Source organism: Odontomachus brunneus, unplaced genomic scaffold, assembly GCF_010583005.1.
Source record: "Odontomachus brunneus isolate Ranch 3 - 2012 unplaced genomic scaffold, Obru_v1 Obru_scaffold_143, whole genome shotgun sequence".
In the NCBI taxonomy this organism is placed as follows: Eukaryota; Metazoa; Arthropoda; class Insecta; order Hymenoptera; family Formicidae; genus Odontomachus; species Odontomachus brunneus.
In genome coordinates, this window is record NW_022639593.1 from 311,220 (window position 1) to 321,048 (window position 9,829).

Sequence of the window (9,829 nt, forward strand, 5' to 3'; positions counted from 1 at the left end):
GGGGGGGGGGGGAGGACAGTTCCGCAACTTCCCTTGTTAGTATCATATTTGTTATGATTAACGTGGCTATCGTCGGTAATATAAGGTTGATCTTTCAGCTCCTTTTTGGTACTACCTTTCCGATTTTTCTCCTCGCCTTTGGAACTCAATTCTTTCATGTCATGGTTATCATCTTTAATTTTTATGTTATCCTGAAGAGTGCTTTGATATGGCGCTTTAACCTGGCTCGATAATATGTTTTGTATGACTGGAGTGTTTTCATTTGCTCTTGCCGCTATTTTAGATTTTCTGGCTTTCTTGGATTTTTCGCCTGAATTGGTCTGTTTCTTGTCCGTTTCATCCTTAGATTTGTCCAGAGTCCCGATAACGGATTCTCGAGACTTGTTCTGCTTTTTAAACTTATCCTTCTGAGACTTTGCTTTCTGCTTATCCATGTTCTTGATTTCTTTAGGCGCTTTGTCAATTTCATCGTCGCCCGCCGTAGTGTCCTCTAACCTTACGTAAGGTGTGGTTATCCCGACAGGGTTGTCGGCATTATTTATTGTTGTAGGACATGTATAATTGTCAGGTTCTACTAGGCAATTTCCAATAAAAATTCCCTGCGAAATTTCTTCAGCTGGGATTACTCCCACTCGATTTATGTTCACCGCGGCGCGTATTCTTACTTCACTGCGCGCGGGGAGGTTGTACATTTGCTGTGGTATCAGCGGTAGACTTTGTCCGGAAACCGTCATTGTTCTTGTTTTATAGTCGAATTTAGCGCGGTGTTCGTGAAGGAAATCTATTCCTAAGATCCCCTCGTATTCGTTTGGAAAATCATCTTGTACGACAAATAGTTTAAATTTCCGACGCTGTTTTCCTAAGCTGACGGTTATTTTCGGTTAAGCGGCCGTTATTTTTCCTATAGTGAAAGCTTTATGTCCGGTGATACCCGTTAGCGTCAATTTTTCTGCAATCATAGGGGTATCATCGTCTAATGTTTGTATTTTTACGAGACTAAGTGCGGATCCCGTGTCAACAAGAAATGGTCTTTTTCGTTTAGCTTCCTTTATCGGCAAGTTTACTAGGTCAAATCCTGTGCGTTTATGTAAACTTTGCCGGATCTGATTTACGCGGTAGTCGCGCACGCGACTTTGCTCCTTTTTGTTTCCTTCCTCCTGGTCACTGTTGAATCTGACGCTCCCGTTTCCGCGAGATGTCGATGGTTTATTTGAGTCTAGCGCGGTGATAGTCACTGGGCGCGCGTATCTTCGGCGGTCGCTCGCGGTGTTCGATGTCCCGGTAGGCTTCCCGTGTAGGTGCCAACAGTCATCGCGAGTGTGCCCGTTTTTCTTGCAGTGCAAGCAATATTTATCCGCGGAGTTTATTAGAGTCCGTGTTTCGGGTTTTGGTAATGAAAACCGATTTGCGTATCGGCTTGACCGACATTCGTATCCGGAATGTCCTACTTTTCCGCATTTGGAGCAGTTGATGACTTTGTCATTTCTTGCGTATGTTAGCGGTTTTATTCTTACGGGAGGTTTTACGTTTCCCTGTACCCGTTCTTCTGAGCTGGCGGCGGAAATTGCCTCGTCCAAAGTATTATAGTTTCGTGATCGTACTACCGTTTTTATGTCATCACGTAATCCTATCTGATAATTTTGGAGAGCCTGTGCTTGAATCGTTTCCAGTATTGTTCGTTTTTGGTCGTTTGTATGTTTTCATTCGTCCACTAGTATCTGATAAAGTTGCATCGCGAGTTTGTCAACGCGCGTGCCATATGCTTGTGTGCTCTCCCCTGTCTGTTGCTTTAGCGTATTGAAATTCAATTGTAAATGCGTTATACTCTTCTGCGTCGAATAGCAAGTTTCTAGTTCCCGTTTTAATTGTTCAAAGTTCTGGATATCGCGGGTGTCAAAGTCGATCATAGCTTTTCCCTTTAATTTAGTACATAATATGGCTTTTAATAATGCAGGTTCATCCACGGGATCTATATTATTTACGGCATAAGAGCTTGCGTTTAAAAATTCTTGTAGTTTATTTTGCGAGGAGCCGTCGAACTCTAGTATTAAATTTCTAGCTTCCTTGAGCTGTAAATAGTTATTCGTACGCGAGTGTCGGTTTCGTACGTCGTTCACTGTTCGTCCGTACGTAATGTCCATATTGACTGGTCTCGCGTTAGTGTGCCTGTCCATAATAAGAGCATTCATTTGCTCGGTTATGCGACAGATCTGATGCCGCATTTGATTAATTATTTCGAGTAGTAGCTCGTCGCGGCTGAGTCCGAGTAGTCTATCTGACTCGGCGGGGGGCGCGATGTCTCGTGCCTGTTCGTTATTTCGACGTGATTCGTGTCGCGAGATTCCTAAACCGCACTCTGTTCGCATTCTTTCTATCTCCCTGTCAATTTCGCCATTTCCGATGGCGTGCGTTTCCCGGCTGGGTGAGTTGCTCATTTTTACTCCGTAATTGGGTTCTGCAGGATCGAATACGGAACTATCGTACGAGGTGAGTGAAAATTCGCCTCTATCATACACGTCACTTAAAGTGCTAGAAGAGGGCAACCGTGCGCGTCTCCTAGAACGTACGTTAATATTTTCGTCCGCGGGGCGTACCCGAGATAGTAAGCTATCGTCTAGCTCACCGAATTCAAATTCACGCTCGACTGTTATAAATGCAGGCGGCTCGGTCACGTTGAGGTTTTCGTCTCGCTGTTCTACCGTATGACGCCCGCTTTGTTGTATTGGTTGTCTGGCGTCGTCTATCAGACGGACCAGATCGTAATCGCCTAGTTCTTCCAATCGCCTTAGTGCTGCGGCTAATGTTCTAGCCGCAGGCTCGCTGTGGAGCCAAGTTCGATTTCTAATCGGTACGCGAGGGACGTTGCTCTCTTCCGACATTCCCGTTTAAATAGGCGCACGCGGTCACAACTGGATAACAGTGGTTTTTCTGACTTACAGTACAATCATGAAGCGCATGCTGACTTTTGTCTCGTCGCAGTTTTCTGCAGCCTATCGTGTGTCGGGCGTTGTCCGAGGTTGACGTTACTCAGCAAGGCTGTCTCTGCTCCTCGTAGTTCGCTATGTTGCACGATGGTCGGGGCAGGTCGGCTCAACAGCTGATGCTTTGTAGGGTCCGGCATCGCTTACGTCAGGTGGTAACGGTCGTAGCTCCGACCGCTGTCCTCTATCCCGCAATAGCGCTAGCTCTCTCTGGCTCCGGTTTCCCTGTGTTGTTGGTAGTACTTCCTTCTAGGCGTTGGCTAGGTTTTTTAGGCTTGTCTCTGTTTTGCCTTATGTTCCCAGTTTTTTTTTTTTCTCTTGAAGAGCTTGTAATAACTTTTTGAGCTCTCTCGGCGTAGTGGCTTCTTCTTGGTCGTGTAATTTCTCGCCTCCTTTTTTTTTTCTTTTTTTTTGAGATAGCCGGTAGCGTTTTTTCAGTAGACGTATCTCCGACGTCTACTAGTTAGCTCCGATGGTTTCTCGTTTAAATTTTTCTTTCCTTGTCACTTACACCACTCTTTTCTTACTCGTAATTCGCTTTCTGTTCACAGGTAGTGCTCGGGCCCAGCGAACACCGATCCCACCGCTGCCACCAAATTTGTCGTGCCCTGTGTTGCCGGGACGCGAAAGAATTCGGAATCGGTGATGAGGGCGCGGCAGGGTGTGTGGCGGTGAGTAGGAATGTAGTCAAATGTGTAGCCACTACTTGTAATTAATATTGATATTAATATATAATAACAATATATAAAAAGCTTTATTTATAACTGTACTTAGACGTGTGTGATTATTACTCCCGAGTTCTTGTAGTAATGTGCGAACCGCGTGTAGGTCACGTATGTCGCGGGCGAGAGACCGAGGTGTAAAGTCTGACGCGGGCGGTCTTCTCCGCTTTTTTATAATATTGTTTAGTCTTGTCGGAGGGGGTGCCTGGCGACAAGAAGATTACCATATTTGGTAATAGTTTAGTGCGTTTCGAATCGAGATCCGAAATGCGGAATGTGCAAGGTGGTGCTTAGCGCAGCACTTGCACATCCGCTTCCTTGTTGTAGCGCAATCGAAACGATTCCTCATGAAGTGTTTCGAAAGCGATAATAATATATGCGATTATAACAATACAATCTATATATAATATAGTAATAATTTTGTAAAATACAGTATAGTATATAGTGTATACTATATATGTATATAGCATATATAAGATGTAGTAAAAAGAAATCCATTATTTTTGCATGAAATTGAAGGCTTTATTTAGCATAATTAGAATGATCCGATTTAGGTCAAATATACACCGTTTTGTTCGATAACTTGTTGCCATTTTGAAGGTAATTCCATTATGCCTCTCTCATAGAAATCCTTGTCCCTATTGGCAAAAAACTGGGACAGTCGATTTTCACAAGCTTCTCTTGAGGCGAATTTTTCACCAGCAAAATCATTCGCCATAAACAGAAACAGGTGGTAATCACTTGGTGCCAGGTTCGGAATAGGTGGATGCATAAGAACCTCCCAACCAAGCTCCCGGAGCTTCTGGCGAGTCACTATCGATGTGTGTGGCCTGGCGTTGTCCTGATGGAACATAATTCCTCTCCTATTGGCCACAGCTGGCCGCTTCTGGGCTATTGATTCTTTCAGACGGTCCAATTGTTGACAGGTCCGAATTAAGAGTTTGGCCGTAGAGGAGCAGCTCATAGTGGATGATTTCCTGCCAATCCCACCAAACATACAGCAAAGCCTTCCTGACCGTCAATCCTGGCTTGGCCACCGTTTGCGCCGGCTCACCGCGTTTCGACCACAACCGTTTTCGTTTGACGTTGTCGTAAGTGACCTACTTTTCATCACTAGTCACCATCCGCTGCAGAAATGGGTCGATTTTGTTGCAATTCAGCAGCGATTCGCAGATGGAAATTCGGTCCATGAAGTTTTTTTGCGTTAACTCGTGTGGCATCCATACATCGAGCTTCTTTTTGTATCCAGCCTTAATCAAGTGGTTCCAAACGGTTTTTTGTGCCATGTTTAGCTCCTGGGCAATCGAAACAGTGCTTACATGACGGTCGGACTCGACGATTTCTATTATTTTATTGACATTTTCGACAATTGGCCTTCCAGAGCGTAGTGCATCTTTGACATCAAAATTACCGGAACGGAATCGACAAAACCAAAATTGCGCGTGATTGGCTATTACAGTATCAGGACCATAAACACTATTCACATTTTCAGTCGCCTGGCTTGCGTTTTCGCCTTTGTCAAAGAAAAACTGTAAAATATGGCGTATTTTCTCTTTGCTGGTGTCCATCTTTGACGCGCGCTCAAACAATACTGAGTCAAACAATCACAAAACTATCTGAGAAGTTTTTTTAGTACGAAATCTTATCTTTCTAACGCCATCTAGCGTAAACCGATCGCACTTATACAACGTGAGATACACATTACTAAAGCCATCTATTGGAAAAATAATGGATTTCTTTTTACTACACCTTATATATATACACACACACACACACACGTTTTGCCGGTTCTTGTCTTGTCATGTTCCGTTACTCATATCGCGGCTCTCGTGTACGTTATCTTTAATAAACTAGTTTTGTCACCGTACTCTTTTACAAAGGTTATGGGCCCAGTCATTTGTGCACTGCGCGTGTGAAGTGGAAGTGTCACAAAACAACAAGACGATGGCGTTGTCACACACCGTCAGGATCGAGCCTTTGAACAAAGACAATTATGACACGTGGAAAATACAAATGGAGGCACTGCTTGTTAAAAATGACGCGTTGGCATATGTGAAAGGTGAAATTTTAAAACCTGAAATTATCGCTGGAAATGTGGAATCCGTTGAAAGAGCAAGAGCTTGGGGCATTAAGGATCAAAAGGCTAAATCCGACTTAATTTTATCCATTTCTCCGTCCGAGCTCAAACAGATCAAGGGAGGGCAACACATCTAGAGACGTATGGTGCAGGCCTCAAGATATATATCAGTCGAAGGGACCGGCAAGAAAGGCTACTCTGTTAAAACGGTTAATTCTGCAACGTATGGAAGAAGATGGTGACGTACGTGAGCATCTCCGAGCATTCTTCGACACCATTGATAAGTTAAGTGAGATGGAAGTAGACATCAATCGTGATCTACTGTTGGTAATGCTCCTGTATAGTTTGCCCCTTAGTTTTGAAAACTTTAGGTGTGCAATCAAGTCGCGCGACGAACTGCCATCTCCGGAAGCGCTATGAATTAAAATCATAGAGGAAAGTGATGCGCGGAAGAATGATATGCGTGTCGCTGCGTCCGGGGCTATGTTAGCTAAAAGGCAGTTTCCAAGGCGACGATACAACAAGAGTGGAAATGAGCAGAGACCTGGAAGCAGACTGAAGGATGAGACCAAACCAGAAATCTTTAGATTCCGATGTCACCGATGTCGAAAGGTTGGTCATAAAGCCGCGGATTGTAGAGACAACTCGAAGAAAAATAACAGTGCAAATAAAGCGAACGATTTGAGCCTGTATGCAACTGTACATAACCTCGTCAAGAAAAACTCTGATTCGTCCGATGCGACGTATTATAATAAATGATGTCTTGATAGCGGATGCACGTCACACTTATGCAGGAATGCTGCAGAATTCATCGAAATTACAGCAAAGACGTCGGAAAATTGAATCTTGCGAGTAACGCTTCGACAGAAATTAAAGCAAGAGGTATCGTATTAATCAATACACAAGTTCTAAATAGAACAAAGAGTGTAAGTATCCATGACGCTCTGCATGTTACTGATTTGCGAACAAATCTATTATCGGTCGCCAAGATAACAGATAAAAATTACAGGGTAATTTTTGAAAAAGAATCGGCTGTTGTTTTAGATAAAAAGAACAACATAGTTCTGCAAGCAAACAGAGATAATGACTTATACTACTTACGCGGAAGCAAGCGGAATTAAGTATCTACAGTTGGACAACGGGAAGGAGTATCGGAACAAGACTTTCGACGAGTTCCTGAAGACTTGTGGGATAGGTCGTCGATTAACAGTCACATATACTCCGGAACAGAACGGTGTTGCGGAAAGATGTAATTGTACGTTAGTAAAATCAGCTCGATGTTTATTAATGCAAAGTAATTTGCCACGAACTTTTTGGGCCGAAGCTATTAATACGGCTAATTACATCCGCAGTAGATGTCCTTTAAATACCTTAAATGGTAAGACTGCCTACGAATTATGGACGGGAAACGTACCAAAAGTAAGTAATTTTAAGGAATTCGGATGTGAAGTATACACTCTTAACCGCTTACCCAACAAGGAGAAATTTGAACGGCGTTTAAACAGGAATTTTCGTTGGTTATTCGGACGAGTCCAAGGCCTATAGGATATGGTTGCCACAAGAAAGAAGAATTAACATTGCGCAAGACGTTAGATTTCTTGAAGACACCAAGATAGAAGAGAAAACACAGAAGTCTCTTGTAGATGGAACTCATATAGAAGTGGAACTTCCAATAACACCCACTGACAGTATCACAACGGATATATTCGACGATAAGAATTTTCACGAAGGTGATCGAAATGAAGAAACCAAAGATGGAAACGACAAGGAAAATTGTGACCGAGATATATCGAACAATAACAACGAAATGATGGATACGATTCAGAAAACACCTCTCTGTTATAAATCAAAAAGGGGGAGAGGAAGACCAAAAAGGATTTTGACTGGACTCAGGGGAAGACCTAGAAAATTGTTCTGTCATTCTAATCCTTAACAGGATGAAAACGCTGAGTTCGCATGTTTGACTAAAATACCGTTACAAGAGGCCGTTAATGGGCCTAACTCCGAAGAATGGTGTAGTGCCATGATTTTGGAATTAAAGTCTATTATCAAAAATAATATTTGGCGCATCGTGGAACGTCCCGAGAACCGTGAAGTTATTGGAAGCCGTGTAGTATTAACAAACAAGTTCGACAGTGATGGGACTTTGAAACGAAGAAAAGCCCGTATAGTCGCAAGAGGTTTCACACAAATACCCGGAGTTGACTTCCACGAAACTTTTGCACCTGTTACACGATTGAGTACAATACGAACTATGGTAGCGTTAGCCGCTGAGTTTGGAATGGATTTAACGCAATATGATGTAACTACGGCATATCTCAACGGAAAGCTTGAAGAGAAGATTTTCATGGAGATTCCTGCATTAACAGAAGAAATTCATCGATACAGAGTCGATCAAGTCGAGATCGGAACAAGTCATCGATACAGAGTCTAAAGACAGTAAGGTCAGAAGGGAGGCGACAAGAATGCTATCGGAGATAAGTAAGGGAGACATGGTTTGTCTCTTGAATAAGTCTCTCTATGGTCTTCGTCAAGCAGGACGTAGCTGGCATATGAGATGCAAAGAAGAATTGAATAGATTCGGCTTAAGAAATTCTTCGGCTGATCCGTGTTTGTACTATTCTGGACAAGGAGAAGATTTACTGCTGGTGGCGGTATATGTTGACGACATGCTGATCGCATCTCGGAATCGAAACTTATCGACGATCTAAAACAGTCTCTATCAAGAAAGTTCGATATGAAAGATCTTGGATCTGTGAAATATTGTCTAGGGATCGAGTTCTCCAGAACCGAGACTGAAATCAGAATGTGCCAGAGTTCTTATGTTAAACAGATATTACACCGTTTTGAGATGGCCGAATTGAAGTATGTCGCCACTCCTTTAGAAACTGGAGTTAAATTGAAGAAAACGATAGAACCAGGTGCCAGGATGACTGCTCACCCTTACAAAGAACTCATCGATGCATTAATGTATCTCGCGGTTTGCACCAGGCCTGACATCGCTCATGCAGTTAGTTACTTGAGCTAGTTTTGTGCGTGTCCCGATGAAAGTTATTGGAAGGCCGCTAAACGCGTACTAAGATACCTCAAGGGGACGATAGATGTAGGACTTCGATTCGCATGCACCTCAAATCCTCTAAAGAAATTCGTCGACGCTGATTCGGCCAACTGTCCGGATGATCGAAGGTCATATATTGGTTACGCGTTTATTTTAGAAGGATGTCCTATCTCCTGGGAATCTCGCAAACAGCAAATTGTGGCTTTGTCTTCTACTGAAGCTGTGTACATGGCCTTATGTGAGGCTGTCAAGGAAGCTATCTATCTGAAACATCTGTTGACCGAATTAGGCTTCTCCACCCTGACGGAAGTAAACGTTTTCGTGGATAATAATGGTGCTCGGAAGTTAGCCGAGAATCCAATATTTCATAATCGAACCAAACACATAGATGTCCGGTATCATTTTGTTCGAGAGGCCGTGGGAAACGGAAACCTGAAGATTTTGTATGTTGCTACGGAGGACATGGCCGCCGATATATTTACAAAAGGACTAATTGGACCAAAATTCAAAAAATGCTTTGATTTGCTGGGACTTCGTGCTATTAATTAATCATAATTCTCATTTTGAGGGGAAGTGTTAGAGTTATATCATAGTTTGCAACATGTGAATTCGCTCTAGGTGTATTTTGGCTTATGCCGAACGTAGCTCTTGTTGTTTCTCTTTTCTTCTATGCCTAATACGGTAATATATATATACACATTTTGCCGGTTCTTGTCTTGTCATGTTCCGTCACTCATATCGCGGCTCTCGTGTACGTTATCTTTAATAAACTATTAGGTGGTAAACTTCCTGGTAGTTCCTGCGGCTCACAGTTAGATGACGTTAGTTGTAGGTGTAATTTATTTTGACATCTGAAACTGGCTGCATTTTAGAGGTTAGACATTTGTCAATAAAATTCAGTGCGAAGAGATTCATTTAAGCGAGCAGTGCTATTTTTTCTTTTGATTAAATATGGAACGTGATAAGTTGTTTTTTCGACATGTGCTGCTTC